General features: G+C 34.2%; 1 long non-coding RNA gene across 1 annotated transcript; it reads right to left on the bottom strand.

The window, feature by feature from the left end:
• Nucleotides 1-3,736: 3,736 nt before the first annotated feature.
• On the bottom strand, nt 3,737-23,385 carry LOC140698176 (uncharacterized). Its single transcript, XR_012075749.1, has 3 exons — nt 23,332-23,385; nt 5,884-5,972; nt 3,737-3,824 (listed from the first exon to the last, which is right to left on the bottom strand). It is a non-coding gene; the product is annotated as an uncharacterized lncRNA (long non-coding RNA).
• Nucleotides 23,386-24,323: the final 938 nt, after the last annotated feature.

Raw genomic sequence — 24,323 nt, 5'->3', positions numbered from 1 at the left:
AACACGCAACCCATAACAATACTGATACAAACAGACAAACAAAAGAGATAGGGGAAAGATTGTCTTTACAGTAAAATGTCAACTAATAAATAGAAAAGGAATGGTAGAGTTAGATAATCATTTACAGCTGCTAAAACTAATAGGTGAAAGTTTGATGAGGAATAGGATATTTACTTAGTCTCAAAGTATCTACCCATACACTATTTATTAATTACAAACAGAAAAGCTGTACTTACATAGTGGAGAGAGCTAGCAGATACCACCTTAGCCAAGTGATCCAACTTATCATCTCCAATATTAGGGCAAACAAGCTTCCTGATATGATTTGCTGAGGACTCATCAGAAATTTAAAAAACAGAAACATAGATCAACGGAACAGAATAGAGAGCCCAGAAGTAAACTCACACACATATGGTCAATTAATTTATGACAAAAGAGGCAAGAATGTGCAATGGGGGAAAAGTCATTCTCTTTAACAAGTGGTGTTGGGAAAACTGGACAGCTACATATGAAAAATGAAATTAGACCATTTTCTCACACTATATACAAAAATAAACTCAAAATGGATGAAAGACTTAAATGTAAGACCTGAAACCACAAAACTCCTAGGAGAAAACATAAGCAGTATACTCTTTGACATCAGTCTTAGCAATATTTTTCTACATATGTCTCAGTCAAGGGAAGCAAAAGCAAAAACAAACAAATGAGATAAAATCAAACTTAAAAGCTTTTGCACAGTGAAGGAAAGCATCAACAAAATGAAAAGGCAGCCTACCAAATGGAAGAAGATATTTATTTGAAAAATGATACATGTGATAAGGGGTTAACATATAAAATATACAAAGTACTCCTACAACTCAATATAAAAAATTCAATTAAATAATGGGCAGAAGGAACCAAACAGGTATCTTTCCAAAGAAGACTTACAGATGCCTACGGACACGAGAAGATGCTCAACATCACTAATCAGCAGGGAAATGTAAATGAAAACCATGAGATATCACCTCATATCTGTCAGAATGGCTATAACCAAGAAGGTAAGAAATGATAAGTGTTGATGTGGATGTGGGAAAAAGGAAACCTTTGTGCACTGTTGGTGGGAACTTAAATTGGTATAGCTGTTATGGAAAATAGTACAGAGGTTTCTCAAAAATTAAAAATAGAATGCCCACATACTTTAGCAATTCTATTCCTGGGTATTTTACTGAAGAAAACAAAAGCACCAATTAAAAAAGATATATGCATTCAACATTTGCTGCAGCATTATTCACAATAGCCAAGATACGGAAGTGACCCAAATGTCTACTGACAGATAAAGAAAATTGGTATATACATGCAAAGGAATATTACTCAGACATAAAAATAAGTGAAATCTTGCCATTTGTGACAACATAGATGGACCTGGAGGATATTATGCTAAGTGAAATAAGTCAGATAGAGAAAAATACTGTATGTTTTCACTTATATGTGGAATCTACAAAACAAAGCAAACAAACAAATAGACTCACAAATACAGAGAACAAACTGGTGGTGGCTTAAGTTGGGAAGAGGCTGGGGAATGGGGAAAACAGGTGAAAGGGATTAAGAGGTACAAAGTACCAGTTATAAAGTAAGTAAGTCACAAGATGTAATGTACAACACAGGGAACATAGTCAATAATATTGTAATAACTTTGTATGGTGTGTAATCTCTAAAAATTTTGATCATTATGTTGTAGAAACTAATAAACTGAAACTGATATAATATTGTCAGTCAACTATACTTCAATTTAAAAACTATTTTAAGATTAAATATGATGTATGTAATGTATACACAGGTACTGATGTATAATAAACATTCAGTAAGCACTAAAAAAGAGACAAGTTAGTAAAAAAAAATAGTATGATAAAACGTATATTAAAATAAACAACTATGCTGCATTTACCATGGGGTGGAAAAACCTCTCGGGTACCAAAACCAGAGATTATTTAAAATATTGGTGTGTTGAGAAAGAGGTTGACTTTAATGTCTGAACCAGCACTGTCCAACAGAAATTTCTACAGTGATGAAAATGTTCTTTTGGATAGTGCTGGTCTAGACATCTGCATTGTCCAATACAGTAGCCGCTAGCTATACATGGCTTTTGAGCACATGAAGTATAGTTAGTACAATCTAGGAACTGATATTGAAATTTCATTTAATTTTAGTTAATTGAAATTTCAATGGCTACATGTGGCTAATGCCTAGTGGTCAACACAGGTCTAGACAACAAATCTTTCTATAAGTATGGTAGTTTTCCAATTCTTTGCTTATATATTTGGCATATAACTCAAAAGAAATTCAAAGCATAGTGACACTATTATAATAAATATCTTCCTATTCCCATCTATTTACTTATGTAAACAAGTTTTACCAAGGCTTATATCAGCAAAACAACAGTCTAAAAAAAATTGATTCAATCAAGTCACCAAAACTCATATACAGACACACGAATTAATTGGGGGTAAAATTTCCCATGCATCTCACTGACAGATGAGTTTTAATAAAAACGATTTTTTTGTTTAATAATTATTTATCAAAATTTGAGTAATATATTTAAGTTGTTTTGATCAACTGTGTACAAAAATAATTATAATGCTAATTTAATGTAAAAGAAAATTGAATGCCTAGAACAGAGATTCCCAAACTTTCTCAGTTATGGGGCCCTAGGAATTTCAGTAGTTTTTTCCATTAATCTCCTAGGCTAGAAAAGTCTCAACACTTTAATAGTGGTAAATTCAGGTCATACCCAACAGATGTCGCTGTGTTTCTCTCAAAAATTCAAAAATCCTGCAGCGCACCTGTGAGTTGACTGCAATGCCCAGGGGTGCCTCGGTGCACAGTTTGGGATCCATGGATCTAGAGCCTTTGGGGTATAGAAAATGAAATAATTGGCAAATCTGGAAAAAGGATATATGGGAGTATTTTATATTCCCAAAGTTAGGAATAGCTTTCAAGAGTCACTTAACTAACGGGAAACATATAGGACATCAAGAAGGCAGATTTTAAGAATGTAGAAAGATTGCAACTAATTTGGGGGTAAGCTAGTACTGAATGGTATGACTATCCAGGAGTTCATAAATATATTTTGAAATTTAGATTAAATATACCACAAAAGAAATAAATGATTATGCATATAGATAAACATATCAGCGCATACAACAGGGAAATATTTTTGACTGTTAGGTATGTAAAAAGCTGTGTTTAACTTAGAAAATAAACCCCTCTCAGGTCACACACCCCACTCTCCGACTTTGAAGGCTGCTTGTGGCCACATATTGGGGTGATTGAGTAGCTATTCCTTTTTAATTGTTAAGAAAACATCTGCCCTGGGGAAGGTTTAAATGAATGAGAAGGGGAGAAGGGGAGAGAGGGAGAGAGAGAGAGAGCAGAAAAGTACTGTGGAGAGGGAAAGAAGTTCAGTAAATTGAAGACAATGTTAAGGAGGGTTTACAAGTAGGAAAAGGAGGGGTTAAGGGTTACCATGTGCTTCTTTGAAGCTACAATAAATGAGGATAGTTGCATTTTCCCTATTATATTTATAAATTTTCCCTATTATATTTATAAATTCTCTGACATTTTCTATAAACAGTCCCTATCTATAGTTTAAATCAGTAGTTTGTGGAAAAACAGAGAAGTTCCTCAAGAAGAGCAGGCATACAAGTGTAAAGTCATATCAAAATGAACTTGCTTCACCTTTCTCCTCTGAAGATTCAGTTGGAAGTCCGTGGTCTATAACCCAGAAGAGGGCCTTCACCAGAACTTGACCATGGTGGCACCTTGATCTCAGACTCCAGCCTCCAGAACTGTGAGAAATAAATTTCTGTTGTTTATAAGCCAAAAAAAAAAAAAAAAGAAGAGAACTCTCTCTAGCTAAACAGATATTTATTTTTAATGAAATATTGATAGTTTATTTACCAATGGACCCATACATTTAAAGAGGAGACACCTTGATTTGCTTATTACTGCTCTGCATTACAAGGGACTGTTCCATGACAAACTAAAGAAAGTTTTCCAGCATCATCAAGAATTTTTAAGAGAACAGAAGTTCCACCTTTAAAAGATCTATGTGGAAATAATTTTTCCCAATCACAATGTAATAATTTGGGAAACTCAATGTTCTCTCAAATGACTTCTTTATCCAAATCCAGTGGGTTTTTTCTCACTCTGTTTTCATTTTTAAAGAAATTTATATAAGTAGCCCTTCCTTCAGTTTCTCATCGGTACAAAGGGGACAGTAATAGTCATTTCACTGAGTTATCGAAGAAGTAAAGATACTGGCTGGGCAAGGCCTGTATGATCCAGCAATATCATAAAATATAAACTATCAAAATTATTATTTCTCCACTCTCTCTCTCTCTCTTGCTTTGGCTTAAATGAAATACTGTCTTCAGGTTCTTAACAGCAGACTAGAAGTCCACTTTTGAAGAGTTTTAGAGATGAATTCACGGCATCATGGATTATATGAGAATTTGGAGATTAAACAATTCCTTCCAACTCTCTCTGATGTGTCTGTCACTAGTTCATTTCCTTTAACTCTGGGAATTTCCCAAGGTTAAATTCCAAATTTTTCACTCCTGATACTCCCCTTGTGAAGGTTCTAGATGAGTCTTATGGTTTCGGATATTACCAAGTTTGGGCTACAATATACTCATCTACAAATACACTTACCTTCTTCCTAGTTCCCTATATACCACTGCCCACAGAGCATTTTAATTAAAAAAGCCACAACTCCTGAAACATATTGAAAAACAAGCCCATCTCCTCCAAAGACCTATCTTTACAAATTTTCTCATAATTATCAACAAACCCTTCAGTGTTTCCAGGCTCATAACCTTGGTATCATTTTCCTTTTTCCCCCCTAGTACAATTTTGACCTACAATGACAAATTCTGCTAATCCTTCTTTTGCAGTAACTTTGAGATTCACTTTTCCATCAACATCATAGACCCACCACACCCCCACCCCCAGTTCCCCATGTTGCCCCTTCCCAGCTCTGACCTAAACTCTCTCATGTGTGGATCATTACAATAGCTTATTAGGAATTCTCCTCATCATTTAACTTTTCCCTCACCAACCAAACTTTGAGAATGTTTGTATAATATTATGTATTGTTCAGCCCAAGTATCCACAGTGACAGCCTACTCTTTATTTTATAAAATCTTAATTAGTAAGTCCATCACTCAAAATTCATCATTGGAACTACGATTTTATTAATCACAACTTTACTTCCATAAAAAGTATTCCACTTCAGCTGCTCTACTATGTTTGCTAACAAATTTGAGTTCTCTTGCCTTCCATACTTTCAGATCTGCCATAGGTATAATATTGCCAAAAGAACGCCTTCATTACTGTGATGAGAGTGGGACAGCATCAAATGAAAGGAAAAAACTTCTGCAGATGATCATTTGTCCTGCAGTCAAAAAAGGGAAATTCTGGATTTTTTTTTTTTTGGCCTGGTAGCCTAGAATTTAACTATACCACTGTCCTCTTTCACCTTTAGAGATTCATAGGCTTCATCCTCTTCAAAATCTAATTCAGAATTTAACTTAAGGAATCTTTCCTGTACTGACTGCAAAGGGATAAAATATGCCTTTATTCCATATCTGTGCTCTTTATTTGGATTTTTTAATATGCAGTTGTTGACACAGTATTACTGTATCAAGTGATTTTCAGTACATACTTTTCAGAACATACATGTTTATTATATGTGTACATACACGTCCAGTCATTAGAGTAGAGAACAAAATAATGTCATATTCCTTTTCATTTTCAAATTAAATGCCTCTATCCCTTTCTTCTCTCCTCAGAATGCTTGCTTTGTTAAAAACTACAGGACCTCTAGGGAAGCTTATTCAGACTTACAGGTCAGTTCTGGTAACCATCCTCTGCTTAGTCAACCAAGGAGATGAATTCTTTTCAGCTGTTACCAATGTCACCGGCACAAGAAATGCCTGTTGAAACAAAGACAGCTCAGCAATCCCAACACAGCCTTTGCTATTAACTATAAAAATATTCTGGTGCCATACTCCTTGACCAGTACTGGATGAGCCACAATAAACTGGACATGGCTCTGCTGAAAACCTGGCCACTCCGCCCACTGCAAGCCTGCCTAGCTTATGAGCCTGTGAATACTCTCAGTGTGTGGAAAGAGCTCAGCTGCACTTACTCACCTAGCTTCTGTGATTTTGGCTCATAGCCAGGACTTCATATGCTAATAGACTAGGCCTAGATCTTTGAGGCCAGTACACAAATATAGACACAAATATTTTCTCTAAGGCTGCCTATAGTACCAGGGTAGATAAATTTGAAGAGATTTCTAGATTCAGCTACTACTGTGACTAATAGAACTCTCTCTTCTGTTGGTTTTTGCACATGTGCTTCAAGAAGAAAAGACATATCCCCTCTTATTTTCAAAGATCACTCCTATTTTCTGTTCTAGGATAAGTAACAATGCTTTTAAGGGAAAATCTCGCCTTGTTACAAATATACCCAGCTAGTGTTAGGGACCAAACAATCAATTTCTTCTCTTCTTTGCAGTCTCCACTATGATAGGTACATGTAGAGACAGTGTTGTTTGGTTGACAAAATCCCTAATCTCAACATCCTTTACCTGTCTCCAGTAAAAGGGCTGGAAGAACCAAATACTTGCTTTTCTAGCCTTTCATTAGTTCTGACTATTTATATCTATGTGGAAATATGCTGGAGAAAAGTGTGTGTCGATTAAAAGAAGCTTTGTGTAAAATCTCAGACAAAAAACCCCCTCCTTTTCTAGTTTAATAGTAGTCTCTGAAGCTATATTTGAAGATAGCATCATTAACAAATCTATTCCTGTTGAGCTTTAAAGACCATTAACTACTTGGTCCCATGACACTTTACCATATTTTACCAAATCTCCTACCATTCTTTGCATCTGCAATTCCACACTTCATTACAAATAACAAAGTATTTTTTCTAGCTTTACTGAGGTATAACTGACAGATAAAAATGTATATATTTAAGTGTACATGATGATTTGATATAAATGTACACTGTGAAATAATTACCATAACCAAATTAATTAACACATCCATCACCTCACATATTTTTTTTATTGTGGTGAGACTGCTTAACATCTACTCTCTTGCATATTTCAAGTATACAATACAGTATTATTAACTATAGTAACCATGCTATACATTAGATCCCCAGAACTTATTTATATTCCAAGTAAAATTTTGTACCCCTTGACCAACATTTCCCCATTTCTGCCACTCTTCAGTCCCTGGCAATCGCCATTTTATTCTTTATTCTTTGTTTCTATGAGTTCAACTTTTTTTTTCTTTGTAGATTCCACATATAAGTGAGACAAAAAGTATCTATCTTTCTCTGACTTGCTTATTTCACTTAATATCTTTCATGTTGTAACAAGGAGAATTTCCTTTTGTATGGCTGAATAATATTCGTGTGTATGTGTGTTTTCTTTATTCATTCATCTTGCCAAAAGACACAAGTTGTTCCCGTATATTGGCTATCGTGAATAATACTGCAATGAAATAGGAGTGTAGATATCTTTAAAAGATACTGATTTTGTTGCCTTTGGAGATATATATATACACATACAGAAGTGGGATTGTGGGATTGCTCGATCATATGTAAGTTCTATTTTTAATTTTTTGAGGAACCTCCATACTGTTTTCCATATGTCTGTATGAATTTACATTCCCATCAACAGAGTACAAGTGTTCCCTTTTCTCCACATCCTTATCAATACTTCTCTCTTCCTTTTTAGTAACAGTCATTCTAACAGGCTGTGAGGTGATATCTCATTGTGATTTTGATTTGCATTTCCTTGATAATTAGTGATGATGAGCACTTTTTCTTGTAACTATTGCCCACTTGTATGTCTCCTTTGGAAAATTCTTTAGGCTCTTTGCTCATTATTTAATCAGGTTATTTGTTTGCTATTGAGTTGTATGAGTTCCTTATATATTTTAGATATTAACCCCTTATCAGACATATGCAAATATTTTCTCCAAATTCATAGGTTGCCTTTTTCTTTTGTTAATTAGTTCCTTGGCTGTGAAGAAGCTTTTTAGTTTGATGTAGTCCCATTTGTTTATTTCTGCATTTGTTGCCTATGCTTTTGGTGTTACTTGGTGTTATCAAAAAAACTGTCAACACTGGTGTCAAGGAGCCTTTTCTCTGTTTTAGATTTTCAAGACTTATGTTTAAGTCTTTAATCCATTTCCAGTTAATTTCTGTGTATGGTGTAAGATAAGGGCCCAATTTCATCCTTTTGCATGGGGATATCTCATTTTCCCAATACCATTTATTAGAGAGACTGTGCTTTCCTCTTGTGTATTCTTAGCATCATTATCAGAAATTAGTTAACTGTATACGTGTGGGTTTATTTCTGGATTCTCTATTCTGTCCCATTGATTCATGTGTCTGTTTTTAAGCCAGTAGCATACCTTAAAAATTACCACAGCTTTGTAAAATAATTTAAAATCAGGAAGCGTGATGACTCCAGCCTTGTTCTTTCTCAAGATGTCTTTGGCTATTTGGAATCTTCTGTGGTTCCATACAAACTTTAGGACTGTTTTTTATACTTCTATGAAAAATGTCATTGGAATTCTGATAGGGATTGCACTGACTCTGTAGATTCAATGGGTAGTATGGACATTCTAACAAGATTAATTCTTCCAATCCATGTACATGGTTATTTTTCCTTTTATTTGTAGTGTCTTCAATTTCATTTATCAATGGCTTATACTTTTCACTGTACAGGTCTTTCTCCTCCTTAAATTTATTCCTAAGTGTTTTATTCTTTTTGATGCTATTTTATAAGGGATTGTTTTCTTGTTCATTTTTTAGAGAGCTTATTGTTAGTGTATAGAAACACAACTAATTTTTGTATGCTGATTTTCTATCCTGCAACATTACTGATTTTGTTTATTAGCTTTAACAGATTTTTGTTGGAGTATTTAGGGTCTTCTATTTCTAAGATCATTTAATCCACAGAGACAATTTTACTTCCTCCTTTACAATTTGGATGACTTATTTATTCCTCTAACCTAATTGCTCTGGCTAGGACTTCCACTACTACATTGATTAGAAGAAGCAAGAGTGGCATCCTTAACTTGTTCCTGATATTACAGGGAAACTCTCAGCTTTTCACTTTGAGGTATAGTGTTGTAGATGGCCTTTATTATGTTGAGGTACATTCCTTCTACAGTTAATTTTTTGAGTTTTTATCATGAAAGAATGCTGAGTTTTTAAAAATGTTTTTTTCTGCATCTACTGAGATGATCATATGACTTTTCTTCTTCATTCTGTTAAGTGCTGTATCACATTTATTGGTTTGAAACATCCTTGCATTCCAAAGATAAATCCCATTTGATCATGGTGTATGATTATTTTAATCGGCTTTTGAATTTGGTCTGCCAGTATTTTATTGAGGATTTCTGCACCTATTTTCATCAGGGATACAGGCTTTTAATTTTCTTTTCTTGTGGTGTCCTTGTTTGGCTTTAGTATTAGAGTAAAACTGGCTTCATAAAATCAGTTTGGAAGTGTTCCCTCCTCTTCAATCGGAAGTTTCATTGATACTTTCTGTTGTTTTTCGATTCTTTATTTCATTTATTTCTGCTCTGATCTCTGTTGTCTCCTTCCTTCTGCTAACTTTGGGATCAGCTGTTTTTTTCCTTTCTCTAGTTCCTTTAGGTGTAAAGTTGAAGTTTTTTCTGAGAGATTTCTATTTTCTTCATGTAGGTATTTATTGCTATAAATCTGCCTCTTTGAACTGGCTTGCTGTATCCCATTAGCTTTAGTATGTTGTATTTCTATTTTCATTTGTTTCAAGATATTTTAATTTCCATTTTAATTTCCATTTTGATTTCTTCTTTCACTCACTGATTGTTTAGAAGAGTGTTGTTTATTTCCACATATTTATAAATTTTCCAGCTTTCCTCCTGTTATTCATTTCTAGTTTCATACTATTGTGGACAAAAAAGATACTTGGTATGATTTCAATCTTCTTAAATTTGTTAAGGTTTCTTTTGTAATCTAATAATCTTCCTAAATTTGTTAAGATTTGTTTTGTGGAAGAAATTACTGGCCAACGGGATGTCTCTTGGCACTGAGCTGTGTTGTCTTGGGAGTTAGGTGATACAAATAAAGGGAAACTGTTCTTACTCTCTTCAGTGCATCTATTCTTGGATTTTTTGCTCTAATAGTGTGCTGGGACTTTCCCTGTGGATTCCTGGATTCTCACAAAGGTACTCTCATTTGGGTATTGTCAAAATTGATCACTTGTTGGGGGATGATAGTATAAAACTTTTATTGTGCCATATAGCTGACTAATGACAAGAAATTCTATAGTAAACCAAGGAGAATTATATATGCCTAGTAAGGGAGTTCCTTTTCCAAAATGAATTAAGATTTTTTGATTCTGGGTCTTTGTCCACTAGAAATTTGAAACAGAACTAGAAGAAATAAGGGTAAGGTAAATATCAAAATGAATTAGAATAAGAATAGTGACAAGTGGATTAGACAGATATAATAGTCCCAAGCAATAAATAAAGAAGACCAATTTACAGTTAAAAATAGTGGCTTGAACATAGAAACTTACACTTCTCCCTTTGAAAACTCCACTAAAATGACAGTAGAATGATCGAAAAGCAATAAACCCACAGGCCAAAGATAACAGGAAAGGAGAAAACAACATAAAAATTTTAGAAGCCAGGAAGCAGATGGATAAGGTAAAACATACTCAACAAATGTCTGAAGGCAAAATCATAGGCCAGGAGGGGGAAGCAGTACAGAAACAAGTCAATTAATACAATGGAGTCTCATAAAGACACATAAACCATAGGTCCTAAATACTTCTGAATGTAGGGGTATAGCTAAGGCAGGAAACAGCGAGTACTGGGTAAAAGTCTATATTAGAAGGAGGCAGACCTACATATAGCCTTTGTCAATCATACAGGTGAGCAAATTGTCTCTCCTTTGTCCATGGAGAAGACTAGAGATTTACTCTTTGAAGAAGCACAACCAGTGAGACTTTGAACTGGAAAACCAGATTGGAATGAAGACTGATCTTCAATTTGAAAACAGGAGAATTATTTCAACTCTGTGTATTAAATCGTGACAATACTAGCTTATTTCCCAAAGTTGGCTCCAAGAATGCTGTAAGCCAAGCTCGTACTCTTAAGAGAGGAGCTTAGAAAAATCCTCTCTGAAAAAAAAACATAAGATAAAATGTTTAGAAATACTGACATATGGAGGTCCAAAATAAAATGACCAGTATTTTGTCTAACACTGACACCAACAGATAACAATCCACATTCATGCAGAGAGCTTTCAATGATCTTTTTAGTACCTCATACTCAAATATGAATTGAAAGTTAAGGACCAGTTATTTGAACAATAGTATTCTCTTGATACACTGGAAAGCTATGTGCAGAAGGCCTGGCAGAAAGCAACAGTTGGATGGCTGAAAGAAACAAGTGACAATTTTAGCTCAGGGGAGAGTTTGGAGTTTGAGCTCAGCTAGTTGAATTGCTTGCTAGAACAAAATGAACAGTATATAGATGAAGCTATCTATAGTCTCCACAAGGGTAAAATAAAAAATTACTAAATATGTGAAGAAACAGAAAAATGTGGCCCATATTTAAGAAAATAGTCAACAATAACCAATCCTAAAATGACCTAGATGTTAGAATTTGAAGAAAAGGTTTTTTAAACAGCTAATATAAATATGTTTAAGGAATTAAAGAAAAGTGTGGTCAAAATGAACAGTTGGAGAATTTCAGTAGAAAAATACATACTTTCAAAAAAAAGAACCAAATAAAAATTATAGAAATAAAACATATAATGTCTGAAATGAAAAACTTACTGGATGGGAATGACAGTAGGTTAGACACAGTAGGTGAGCCAAATAAAGGAAACAGTGAACGTGAAGACAGATCAATAGAAAATATTAAATCTGAAGATGAGAAAGAAAAGATATTGAGTAAATGGAACAAAGACTCAGTGAGCTGTGGGACCATATTTAAATGAGTTGTTATATCTAATTGCATTCTCAGAGAGAACAGAGAAAATTGGGCAGAAAAAAATATTTGTGGAAATAATGGCCAAATTTTTCCAAAGCTGATGAAAAAACATAAACTTACAGATCCAAGAAGATCAATGAATCCCAATTAATATAAAAACAAAGGAAACCACACTTAGGCACATTCTTATCACTTGGCTGAAAACATAGATAAAGAGAAAAGCAGCCAGTGGGAAAAAGTCCCATTACAAATAAGGGAAAAGTGATACAAATGACAACTGACTTCTTATTAGAAACAGTGGAGAGCAGGAGAGAATGGGACAACATCTTTAAAGTGCTGGGGGAGTGGGAACTGTCAAATTCAGATTCTATATTGAAAAAAGTTACCTTAAAATTGAAAGCAAAATAAATACATTTAGAAAGACAAAAATTGAGAGAACCTGTTATCAGCAGAGCTGTATTACAAGAAACTCCAAAGGAAATTTTTCAGACTGAGGAAATTTGGATGGAAACTTAGATATATAACAAGAAATAGTAAATATTTGGGTAAATATAAAGGAGAATATATCTTTCTTTTCTTAATCTTTAACAGACTATGACTATTTGATAGAAATATAGTAACACTGAATTATGAGTAAATGTATACAAATGTACTATATATGAAAATAGTATCACAAAGTAAATGATTGTGAATGGAAACAGGCTGCACCAATGCTCTAATATTTTTTAAACAATGACTTCATTGAGGTAAAATTCAGATTATATTCACCCATTTTACCCACTTAAAGCATACAATTCAGTGGCTTTAATTATAGTGGCAAATACATTTTACATAAAGAGATGCTTAATATTGAATGTAAAGCTGTTTTCATTGCCATGATGTGAACAGGTGCTCCAATTCATCTCCCCAAATCTTTCCCCAAATTGGCCTGGGAAACATGGATTACTTATTGGATAAAATTTATGACTAAAAATTAACTCTACTCAATCCAGTCTCTTAAATCTAAATTCAAAAATTCAGGAATTTAGAATTGTAAGAATGTTATCATGAAAACATAGTAAGGGACAGAATGATTGACATTCCTATAATAAAGACCTATACATAAAGAATAAATATATATAAAAAATTTCCCAAACAAAATGGAATTTTTGAAATGACAGTTGTTTGAATCTTATCACCAACCTGAAAGACCACTACTTGCTAAGAACATTGTAAATAGGAACTAGATGGATACAGATTATTATTTCCTATAGAAGCTAATACTCTACTAGATGGTAAACTGGCAATTAAACAAGAGTTGTGGATGGTGCACTAAAGGTGCTCAAATAAACTATTTATCAAATAAATTTTTATTTAGAAGGAGACAACACTGCATAGAGCAGTGTTTCTCAAATGTCAGAAATATATAAACCTTTCCTTTAAAAATGAAATCTCACAGAATCTCAATGCTATATTACTTAAGTATGTACAAACATAAACACATAAATTAGGTAATATAATGCATTTCTTAAGTGCCTATAAGGTAAAACAAATTTACAAATTAAAAATAGTGAAAACCATACTACTCAGCCATAAAAACCGACAACATAACGCCATTTGCAGCAACATGGATGCTCCTAGAGAATGTCATTCTAAGTGAAATAAGCCAGAAAGAGAAAGAAAAATACCATATGAGATCGCTCATATGTGGAATCTAAAAAACAAAAACAAAAACAAACAAACAAACAAAAACAAAGCATAAATACAGGACAGAAATAGACTCATGGACAGAGAATACAGACTTGTGGTTACCAGGGGGGTAGAGGGTGGGAAGGGATAGACTGGGATTTCAAAATTGTAGAATAGATAAACAAGATTACACTGTATAGCACAGGGGAATATACACAAAATGTTATGATAAATCACAGAAAAAAAAAATGTGACAATGAGTGTGTATATGTCCATGAATGACTGAAAAATTGTGCTGAACACTGGAATTTGACACAACATTGTAAAATGATTATAAATCAATAAAAAATGTTAAAAAATAGTGAAAACCAATAATATATAAAAATAATTGAATGATAAACTATTTTGTTTTACTAAAACTAAATTGCTAATGCTGGATTTAATATAAGGTGATGTCCCTATCAAATTACCCAGGACATATTTCACAGAACTAGAACAAATCATAATAAAATTTATATGGAACCACAAAAGACCTAGAAATGCCAAAGCATTACTGAAGAAAAAGAAAGAGGCTGGAGGAATAACCTTCCCAGATTTCTGACAATACTATAGGGCTACAATAATCAAAACAGCATGGTATTGGTACAAAAACAGACATATGGACCAATGGAACAGAATAGAGAGCCCAGGAATGAACCCACAAACTTTTGGTCAACTAATCTTCGACAAAGGAGGCAAGAACATAAAATGGAATAAATACAGTCTCTTCAGCAAATGGTGTTGGGAAAACTGGACAGCAGCATGTAAATCAATGAAGCTAGAACACTCCCTTACACCATACACAAAAATAAACTCAAAATGGATCAACGACTTAAACATAAGATGAGATACACTAAACCTCCTAGAAGAAAACATAGGCAAAACATTATCTCACATACATCTCAAAAATGTTCTCCTAGGGCAGTCAACCCAAGAATAAAAGCAAGAATAAACAAATGGGACCTAATTAAACTTACAAGCTTCTGCAAAGCAAAGGAAACCATAAGTAAAGCAAAATGACAACCTACAGAATGGGAGAAAATTTTTGCAAAAGACGAAACCGACAGGCTTGATCTCCGGAATATATAAGCAGCTCATACAACTTAATAAGAAAGAAACAAACAACCCAATCCAAAAATGGGCAGAAGACCTAAACAAGCAATTCTCCAAGGAAGAAATACAAATAATTAATAGGCACATGAAAAAATGTTCAATATCACTAATTATCAGAGAAATGCAAATCAAAACTACAATGAGGTATCACCTCATACTTGTCAGAATGGGCATTATTCAGAAGTCCACAAATGACAAATGCTGGACAGGAGAAAAGGGAACCCTCCTACACTGCTGGTGGGAATGCAGTTTTGTGTAGCCACTGTGGAAAACAGTATGGAGATTCCTCAAAAGACTAGGAATAGACTTACCATATGATCCAGGAACCCAGCTCCTGGGCATATATCCAGAAGGAGCCCTACTTCAAAAAGACACCTGCACCCTAATGTTCATAGCAGCACTGTTTACAATAGCCAAGACATGGAAACAGCCTAAATGCCCATTGACAGATGACTGGATAAAGAAGATGTGGCATATTTATACAATGGAATACTATTCAGCCATAAAAATGACAACATAATGCCATTTGCAGCAACATGGATGTCCCTGGAGAATGTCATTCTAAGTGAAGTAAGCAAGAAAGAGAAAGAAAATACCATATGAGATCACTCATATGTAGAATCTAAAAAAAAAAAAAGAACATAAATACAAAACAGAAACAGAGATAGAATACAAACTTGTGGTTGCCAGGGAGGAGAGGGTAGGAAGGGACAGACTGGGAGTTCAAAATTTGTAGATACTGTATCTACAAAATTTGTAGATATGTAGAATAGATAAACAAGATTATACTGTATAGTACAGGGAAACATACAAGATCTTGTGGTAGCTCACAGTGAAAAAGAATGTGACAATGAATATATGTATGTTTGTGTATAACTGAAAAATTGTGCTCTACTCTGGAAATTGACACAACATTGTAAACTATAACTCAAAAAAAAAGACATAATTGTATCAGAAAAACAAATAATACAAGGTGATGTTTCTTCAGGGCTGATTCTATATTTAATGTGTTTCTGTATTTTAAAATTTTAACATTTCTAATACAGACATTGCCTGTTTACAGAAGTATGCTGTATAGTATGTCCTTAATGTTCACTAAGCTGTGTACTAAGATTTCTGTACTTTAATACGTAAGTTAAAAAAAAATAATATGCAAGTTAAACCTTAGTTTTTTTTTTTTTTAACAATTTAAAGGCTTTGCTTGACAGTACACTGTGATCAGATTTATACTTAACCAACACCTGGTCATAATCTTTGAGTGCCTATTTTAATAAGGTGTCATAGTTAATGTTGCAAGGCTATATTTTACTTGAAGATATGTTTAAATATTCTTGTGATTTAAGTCTGAACTAAATAATCTGATTAACAGGATTTGGAACAGGGTTTTAAACACCATAGAATTATTTTAAGGAGGTACATTAAAAAGATACAGTCTGTGTGATACAATGGCAGTTTCAAATTCAATATGGAACCAACTGCTGCAATGTGTGTCTTCAGCGTTCATGGCATCTGTACTTCCATGCTGTTATGAATCAATCATCTTTGAGCCAGTATGACTCCTTCATTTTTAGATTATACCATGACATTTTTTTCTGCATTCACTAGCCAGAATGTGAGAGAAAACTCAAATATAAATAATTGCTCTGAAATTGCAAGTCAGTACTTTGTTACAGGTCATTATGATTATTTATGATATCATTATATTAAATATTTATATTCAATACAATAAAAGCACAATTTAAAACTGACAGTGAATGTTCTTTTTTATAGCAATTATCACCTTCTAACACATTACTTTCATTATGTCTTGTTTATTGTCTATATCCCCCATTCCCATAAGAATGTAAGCTTATTAGGCGAACAACAGTTTCTTTTCTTTCTCTCATAATGTACCTTAGGTGCCTAGAATAGCATCTAACACATAATAAGCACTCAGTAAATTGTTGGGAGAATAAAAAAACTTGTCAAGAGATGACACGTGGCGATACCCTAACCTTTAAGGATTCCTAGACTGAGAAATATTGGCAAAGAGGAAAAAGCACTGGCTTGGGAGCCAAATAGACCTGAGTTTGAATCTATGATCTATTTCTAAGCTATTAACTCTTATTCTGCTATTTACTAGATACACGACTTTGGGTGAGTTGCTTAAATTCAGGGAATCTGGCTCTTATCCTCTGTGGTAAAATGTATAGTCTATTAAAATGGGGAAAATGGCCAATAATAAAGTATATAAAATATCAGTATATATGGAGATCATCTTTACCATTACTATTAGAGATGTCATAGAAAAAAATTAATCAAGTAAAACTAAACCTTTCCATGCTATTATGATTTTCCTTTCTTTAATTCATCTTATTCATAAAGAGGTAAAATAGGAAACAGGTTTAGAATAAATAAAAAGGCAAAAAGGAACAGAAAGTAAAATTTCTACGAAAACAACTGCATTAAATACTGGAAGATGTTTTCATAGCAATCATTTATCAGATGTTGAAAGAGCTTGGCTGTAATACAGCTGTAAAATAAGCCAAAAACAACAAATCAACATGAAAACAGAAACAGAAAAAATATATGAAACAGAATAAAGAGCATGTTGTGACCTCAGCTGCACATGAGTGGTTTTTGTCCCCCAGCATTCATATACACTTAATCCACCCAACTTCTTCCTACATGCAATTTCTACTTGTCTCATCAGGAACTTTAACCCTCAGGCCAACCCTGAAGGAAGAATTAACCTACTTATTGAACCCTTAGGCAGTGTGCAGGGCCAGGAAGCCAGGCATTGGGGGAACACACTGAAGTGATCTCAGCATTTTACTGCAGTATCCCACAACCACTGAATGAAGGAAGAAATTAAAAGTGATTTACTGTATAAGAAAAATCAGTGTAAATTTATTCCTTAGTTTACGTTTTGTTGCCAGAGTTCTCAAAATACTTTGGAAGTACAAATGGATTTAAGATCTGTTTCAGGTAAATGTTATTTATTTTATAAACGGAGGATAAAGTATTACTTAGTTTTAGGCAAGGGACATATTATTATTCACAGTTCAGCATACAAAAAAGGCAATTTTGGATGGCTAAATTCAGTCTTAACCCAAACCATGTTCCAACAATGCAAATAGAAATTGGTAGATTAAAATGGGTTTGCATGCCAACATCTTAATAATACTAAAAAATGACTGAAAGTGAAATACACCACTGAGAAAAACTTGGGTATTAATAGCCAAGCAAACATAAGCCCATAAACTTTCCCTTGCCCTTACTTGTCACCTGGTTCTGCCAATGTGCTAGTTCAACTGCTGATCTTCCTTAATCCCAATGTGTAATAGAAATTGTATTAACTAACCTCCACTTAGCTAATTCACCATATTGCCCTGCACTCTTCATTCTCTCTATAAAACACTGGCTGATATTCACACTGCTGAAGGTTCATGGCTAATAAGCTATCCTCTAGTATGGCCAGATACTTCTTCCTCCAGTTAAGCAGAAGCTTATGAAAAATCTTGTATTTGTTTCTAGTACTGTTTATGCCTATTGTGCTTGTTGCTTTTATTACATAATCTAGTTTCCTGTATATAAGCTGATAAAATATGAGCACAAAAAGAAAACTGTAGCCTATATAAGCAATGACAACAACAAACTGAAGCTGAATGCTCTAAAATGACTCAATAAAGAGGTCACTGAAAATTGACTTGAATTAGTTGTGGATGAGGCACTGGAAAAGACTGTACGAAAACTTGTGAATATCTATAAGTATTCTGTATTCAAATTGCTTCAAATGCCTTTACTATCACCAAAGAAATCAAAATAAGAAATCATATCTCATGCACTAAGTGTGTGATTTTGGTAAAAGCATTAACAACACCATTCAATAACCTACACTCAAAGAAAAGACCTTGGCAGTTTTACATGTAAGGACTGGTGAATGAATACAATTTTATGTTTCCAATGAAGTAAAATGCTTCAGTATTAACAGTTTTATTAGTCCCAGCTACATCCAACTTCTTTGGTTAACTGATCAATTACAGGTCCCCAGTAGTATTAGTTAAGAGGGTTCCACTCTATTAATCTTAATTGTTTCTCCTCAGTCTCAGAATGATGGATGCTTCAGATTACAGGCTTCCCCACAACCCTTAATTTTTACTGAAAAGCATCTGCTAAGAAAATTAGTCATTAGAACCTAAAGATTTCTAGTTTAATTTCAAATTTAACCTAAGATTTCAAAGAGTAAGTAACAACAAGAAATACAACTACCTAAGAAGGATAATGAAAAGGAAGAAAAACAAGAGTGAGGTGCACTGAAAACAGCTTTGAAAGGCAGGAGACAAATAAGGAAGAAGGATGAGTGGACTAAAAACAGGAACAGTAAATCAGAGGTAGAAAACAATTTAAAGGGGACTTGCATCTCAGACTGCATCTGAGTGGAGCCATGAGTGCCTAGACAGGCAGCACCTCAGACTTCTGTCTGTGACCAACATGAACTGAGAGCCCACAATGGGCCCCCTTGCTTTGGCACTTCCCTCCTCTGGGGCAAGCATCCTGGTGCAGGGAGATGGCAAAACACACTTAAAGGGAACAGAGCCAGTTTGGGTCCAACCCTCAAGGCTTCTGTTCCAAAACTTGGGATCAGACCCCACCCTTGATACGCCAGTGATGGCATGGAACAGAGGGGAAGTCCTACTTTACACCTGGCTCCAGCTCTAGCCCCTCTATCTTAAGCTCTACCCGCTACCAAGGTGACAGTTGCCAGCACGCTCTGAGGAAAGATGTGACTTGTGATACTAAGAATAAACTATCAAAAAAAAAAATCAGAAGAAGAAAGCAAAAAAAAAAAAAATTCCATTTAAAATTGAATAAAATACCTAGGAAAAAACTTAACCAAGGAAGTGAAAGAACTACACTCTGAAAACTAAAATACTGATGAAGGAAACTGAAAATAATACAAAGAAATCGAAAGATATCCCATGTTATTGGATTGGAAGAATTAGTAGTGTTGAAATGGGCATACTACTCAAAGCAATACACAGGTTTAATGCAATATCTACCAAAATACTCATGACATTTTTCAGAGACCTAGAACAAATAATTCTAAAATTCACACAGAACCACAAAAGACCCTGAATTGCCAAAGCAATCTTGAAAAAAAAGAACGAAGCTGGAGGTATCACCGTTCCAGGCTTCAAACTATGCTACAAATCTACAATAATCAACACAGCATGGTACTGGCACAAAAACAGACACATAGACCAGTGGAACAGAATAGAGAGCCCAGAAATAAACCCATGCACCTAAGGTCAATTAATCTATGGCAAAGAGGCAACAATATACAATGGAGAAAAGACATTCTCTTCAATATATGGTGCTAGGAAAAGTGGATGGCTACATATAAAATAATGGGATTAGAACACTTCCTATTACCATATACAAAAATAAACTCAAAATGGATTGAAGACCTAAATGTAACACCTGAAACCATAAAACTCCTAAAAGAGACCATAGACAGAACATTCCTTAACATAAATCATAGCAATATTTTTTTGTATCTGTGTCCTAAGGCAAAAGAAATAAAAGCAAAAATAAACAAATGGGACCTAATTAAACTTAAAAGCTTTGGTACTGCAAAGGAAACCATCAACAAAATAAAAAGACAACTGACTGAATGGGAGAGAATATTTGCAAATGATAGGACCAATAAGGGCTTAAAATCCAAAATATATAAACACCTCATACAACTCAATAGCAAAAAAAAAAAAACAAAAAAACCTGAATTTTTTTTTGCAGAAGACATGAATAGGCATTTTTCTAAAATTGCCAATAGGCACGTGAAAAGATGTTCAACCCTGCTAATAATCAGGGAAATGCAAATCAAAACCAAGATGAGATATTACCTCATATCTGTTAAAAAGACCACACATCATAAATGTTGGAGAGGATTTGGAGAAAAGGAAACCCTTGTGCACTGTAAATTGGTGCAGCCACTACAGAAAACAGTATGGAGGGTATTAAAAAAAATAGAATTACCATATGACCCTGTAATTGCACTCCTGGGTATATATCCAGAAAAAATGAAAGCATTAATTCGAAAAGATTCATGCATCCCAATGTTCACAGAAGCACTATTTATAGCAGTAAAGATATGGAAGCAACCCAAGAGTCCATCAACAGATGAATGGATAAAGATAATGAGGTACATATATACAATGGAGTATTATTTAGCCACATACACACAAAAATGAAATTCTGCCATTTACAGCAATGTGGATGGACCTAAAGAATATTATCCTTAGTGAAATAAGTCTGACAGAGAAAGACAATACTGTGTGATATCACTTACATGTGAATCTAAAAAACACAATACACTAGTGAGTATAACAAAAAAGTAGACTCACAGATAGAACTACTGGTTACCAGTAGGAGGTGAGGGGTAATATAGGGGTGGAGAAGTGGGAGATACAAACTGTTGGGTGTAAGGTAGGCTCAAGGATGTACTGTCAACACAAGAAATGTAGCCAATATTTTGTAAAAACTGTAAATGGAAAGTTACCTTTAAAATTGTATAAAAAGTTTTAAAAATTAAAAAAATGATTTCCTGCTCTGATTGCTCCTGTGCATGAAAGTTTATCTTTCAGTGAATCTAAAGATTCGAACTATAGTTTTAAAAGTTTGTGTTTCTTGCATCATCTATATTTTCTCTGGGTCAATAATTCTTTTTCTTGTTTTATTCTTTTATATTTATTCTGATGATTTACCTCATATTATGGTGATCCTTGTGTGTGTTATAGTTTATAAATGAAGAACTAAGTTGCTTGTGATGAGTGGTTATCATGGATTCTTGTAGCTCTGTGTCATCTGTTTCTCCAGCAGAACTTCCTCTTCAATGAGCTGGCTGACTACCACCTCTAATTAGTAGAAAAGGCATGCCATAAGGACTTATGGTCCATGAACAGGCAGCAACAGTTAAAGAAAGCAGTCTTTGCCAATGTTGAGAGGCACTTCTGAATGTGAGAAGCCCTTAGTATATTTTACAGAGAATCTCCTATTAGACATGAAAGGTAGTTACCATGGTTTTAATGCAAGGACAAATCCTTTATTGAAGTGTCTGTATAGGAAGAAGAGGTTACCTTAAGTCACCACGTCTCTTAAGTCCCCACCAATCTGTGACAGTTTCTCAGCCCTTCTTTGTTTTCCCATAATCTTGATACTTTTGAAGAATACTGGTTAGTAATTTTATATAACATCCATCAATTTGACATTGTCTGAAGTTTTCTTATAATCAGACTGATATTATGCATTTTTGCCAAGGTGATGCTAAACCCAAGAGAATAGAATTGGAGTGCATCATATTGGGAGGTACCCGAAGTGAAAATGTTCCAATACTGGTTCATAACTCCGAAAACTTAGTTAAGGTGGTGTCTGCCAGGATTTCCCACAGTAAAGTTATTATTTTTCTTTTTGCCTTAAATGCGTATCTTGAAGGGAAGATATTTTGAGATGGGTTAAAATAAGCAAGTAAAGGAAAACCAGTCTCCTTGTCATACTTCCATTCAGCAATAGCATCCATGATGATTATTGCCTGCAATAATTATTTCTGTAGTATTTGCCATAGTGATTTTCTATTCTTATTCTTTCTATGTTACTTATTAAGATTTTGCCAAAAGGAAGAACTATCCTTTTGCTCCAACTTATTTAATTTTTTAAATGTCAGTGTAGCTTCATGGATATTTATTTAATGCTATGGCTTATAATCCGTTACTTGTATTATATATTCTATTTACACGGGGTTTTAAAAATTACTTTTTATGGTTGATTTTGAATATGTGTATTGCTGAGAAAACAAAATCTGAATGATATCACTTTTTGACATTTATTAAGATTTCCTTTGGGACAAAGCATGTGATTTTTTGTAAATATTCTTTGTATACATAATGATCATTCCTTTTGCTTTTGAATTTTTTCACTGTGAACTATAAAATATGTAAAAGTGCATTAAATATAATCATATGCTTAGTTAATTGTTAAAAAACAGACACCTGTGTTACCACTAGGCAGGTGAAAAGAACAGAATATTGCTAGTGACAGAAAAATAACCCAAGTGCTATGTTCCAATAACATCTTCTCTGCTCACCATCCTCACTCTCACCCAAAGAAAACCAATGCTTTGATTTTTAGGTTCTCCGGTTACCTGCTTCTCCAAATAAAAATACCATCTATCTACGCAGTACTAAAAACTATACTTTAGTGAAACAAGGTATGTTATGAAAACATCATTAGTCAATGAGTATTACATAACCTGCAAAACAAGGAGTATTGTTTTGCAGAGACAAAGAAAAACATTTTCATAATGATAAAAGGTCCAATTCACTAGGAATGCACTACAGTCCTAAATGTGTATGAATCTAATAGCAAAACTTAAAGTACATAAAACAAAAATGACTGAAATAAATAAATAAAAAGTACTCACTCGTAATTGGAGATTTTATCACCTCTTCCTTGGTAACTGATGGAACAAACATACTGCAAATCAGAAAAGATGTAGATGTGAACAACTATCAACTCGACCTATTAGAATGTTACACTTAACAACTGTAGAATATACTTTTTTTCTGAATACATATGGAATATATATTATCTCATTGGGTTTTAATTCCCATTTTCATAACTAATGAGCATAAACACACTTTCATATGATTACTGGCTATTTGGCTATTGTTGAAGATGCTATTGGGGCTCTGCCCATTAAAGGCTCTGCCTTTAGGGTACCCTACCTAGGACAGTTGCTACCAGGACTGATAATTAGAAACATAGTCTAGCAGAGGTCCTAGAGTCTGGCAGTCTGCAGTAGTGCAAATGTTAAGGCTTTCATTTGTGGTGAATGGGGATGTGATACAGGTGGAAAAAAATGTACCAGCCTGTGTGCTTTCTCTGGCATTTCAGACCAACGGTGAAGAGAGTTAGGTATTAGGACTGTGGAAATGGGTGATTATTGCCCAGCACCACTGATTTACTGGAAAAAAAAAAAAGAGAATGACAGACTTAGGTCAATTAAACACAAATTAAAAGAAAAATAAAAATCAAAGGGCCAAGATGATTTGTGATTAGGAATATGACTTAATTATGAGTGGCAAAGCTAAAGAGAAGGCTGAATTCTCATCCCAGTCAATCTTCCATGATAAAGTCAGAGTCCTCACAGAGAAGTAGGGACCCTTAGCCTTGTGATGGGGATATTAGGATCGATGCAGTTATGAATTTTGAATACTTAGCTTACCCTCAATCCTTTGGGCCTGTGCAAGGGACCACTTCCATTTGTTAGGGGATAGAAACTCCATCTTGCTTGATGACCATGCAGAGGCTTCAAATGAAGCAAGTGGCTTATAATGGTTTCCTTTCTCAGAACCTCACTTCACTTTACCTCCTGGGCACCAGAGCAGTACTAGTGTTAAATCGCAGCATTGC

Source organism: Vicugna pacos, chromosome 9 (assembly GCF_048564905.1).
Source record: "Vicugna pacos chromosome 9, VicPac4, whole genome shotgun sequence".
NCBI lineage: Eukaryota > Metazoa > Chordata > Mammalia > Artiodactyla > Camelidae > Vicugna > Vicugna pacos.
This window is presented reverse-complemented; position numbering and strand designations above follow the sequence as displayed.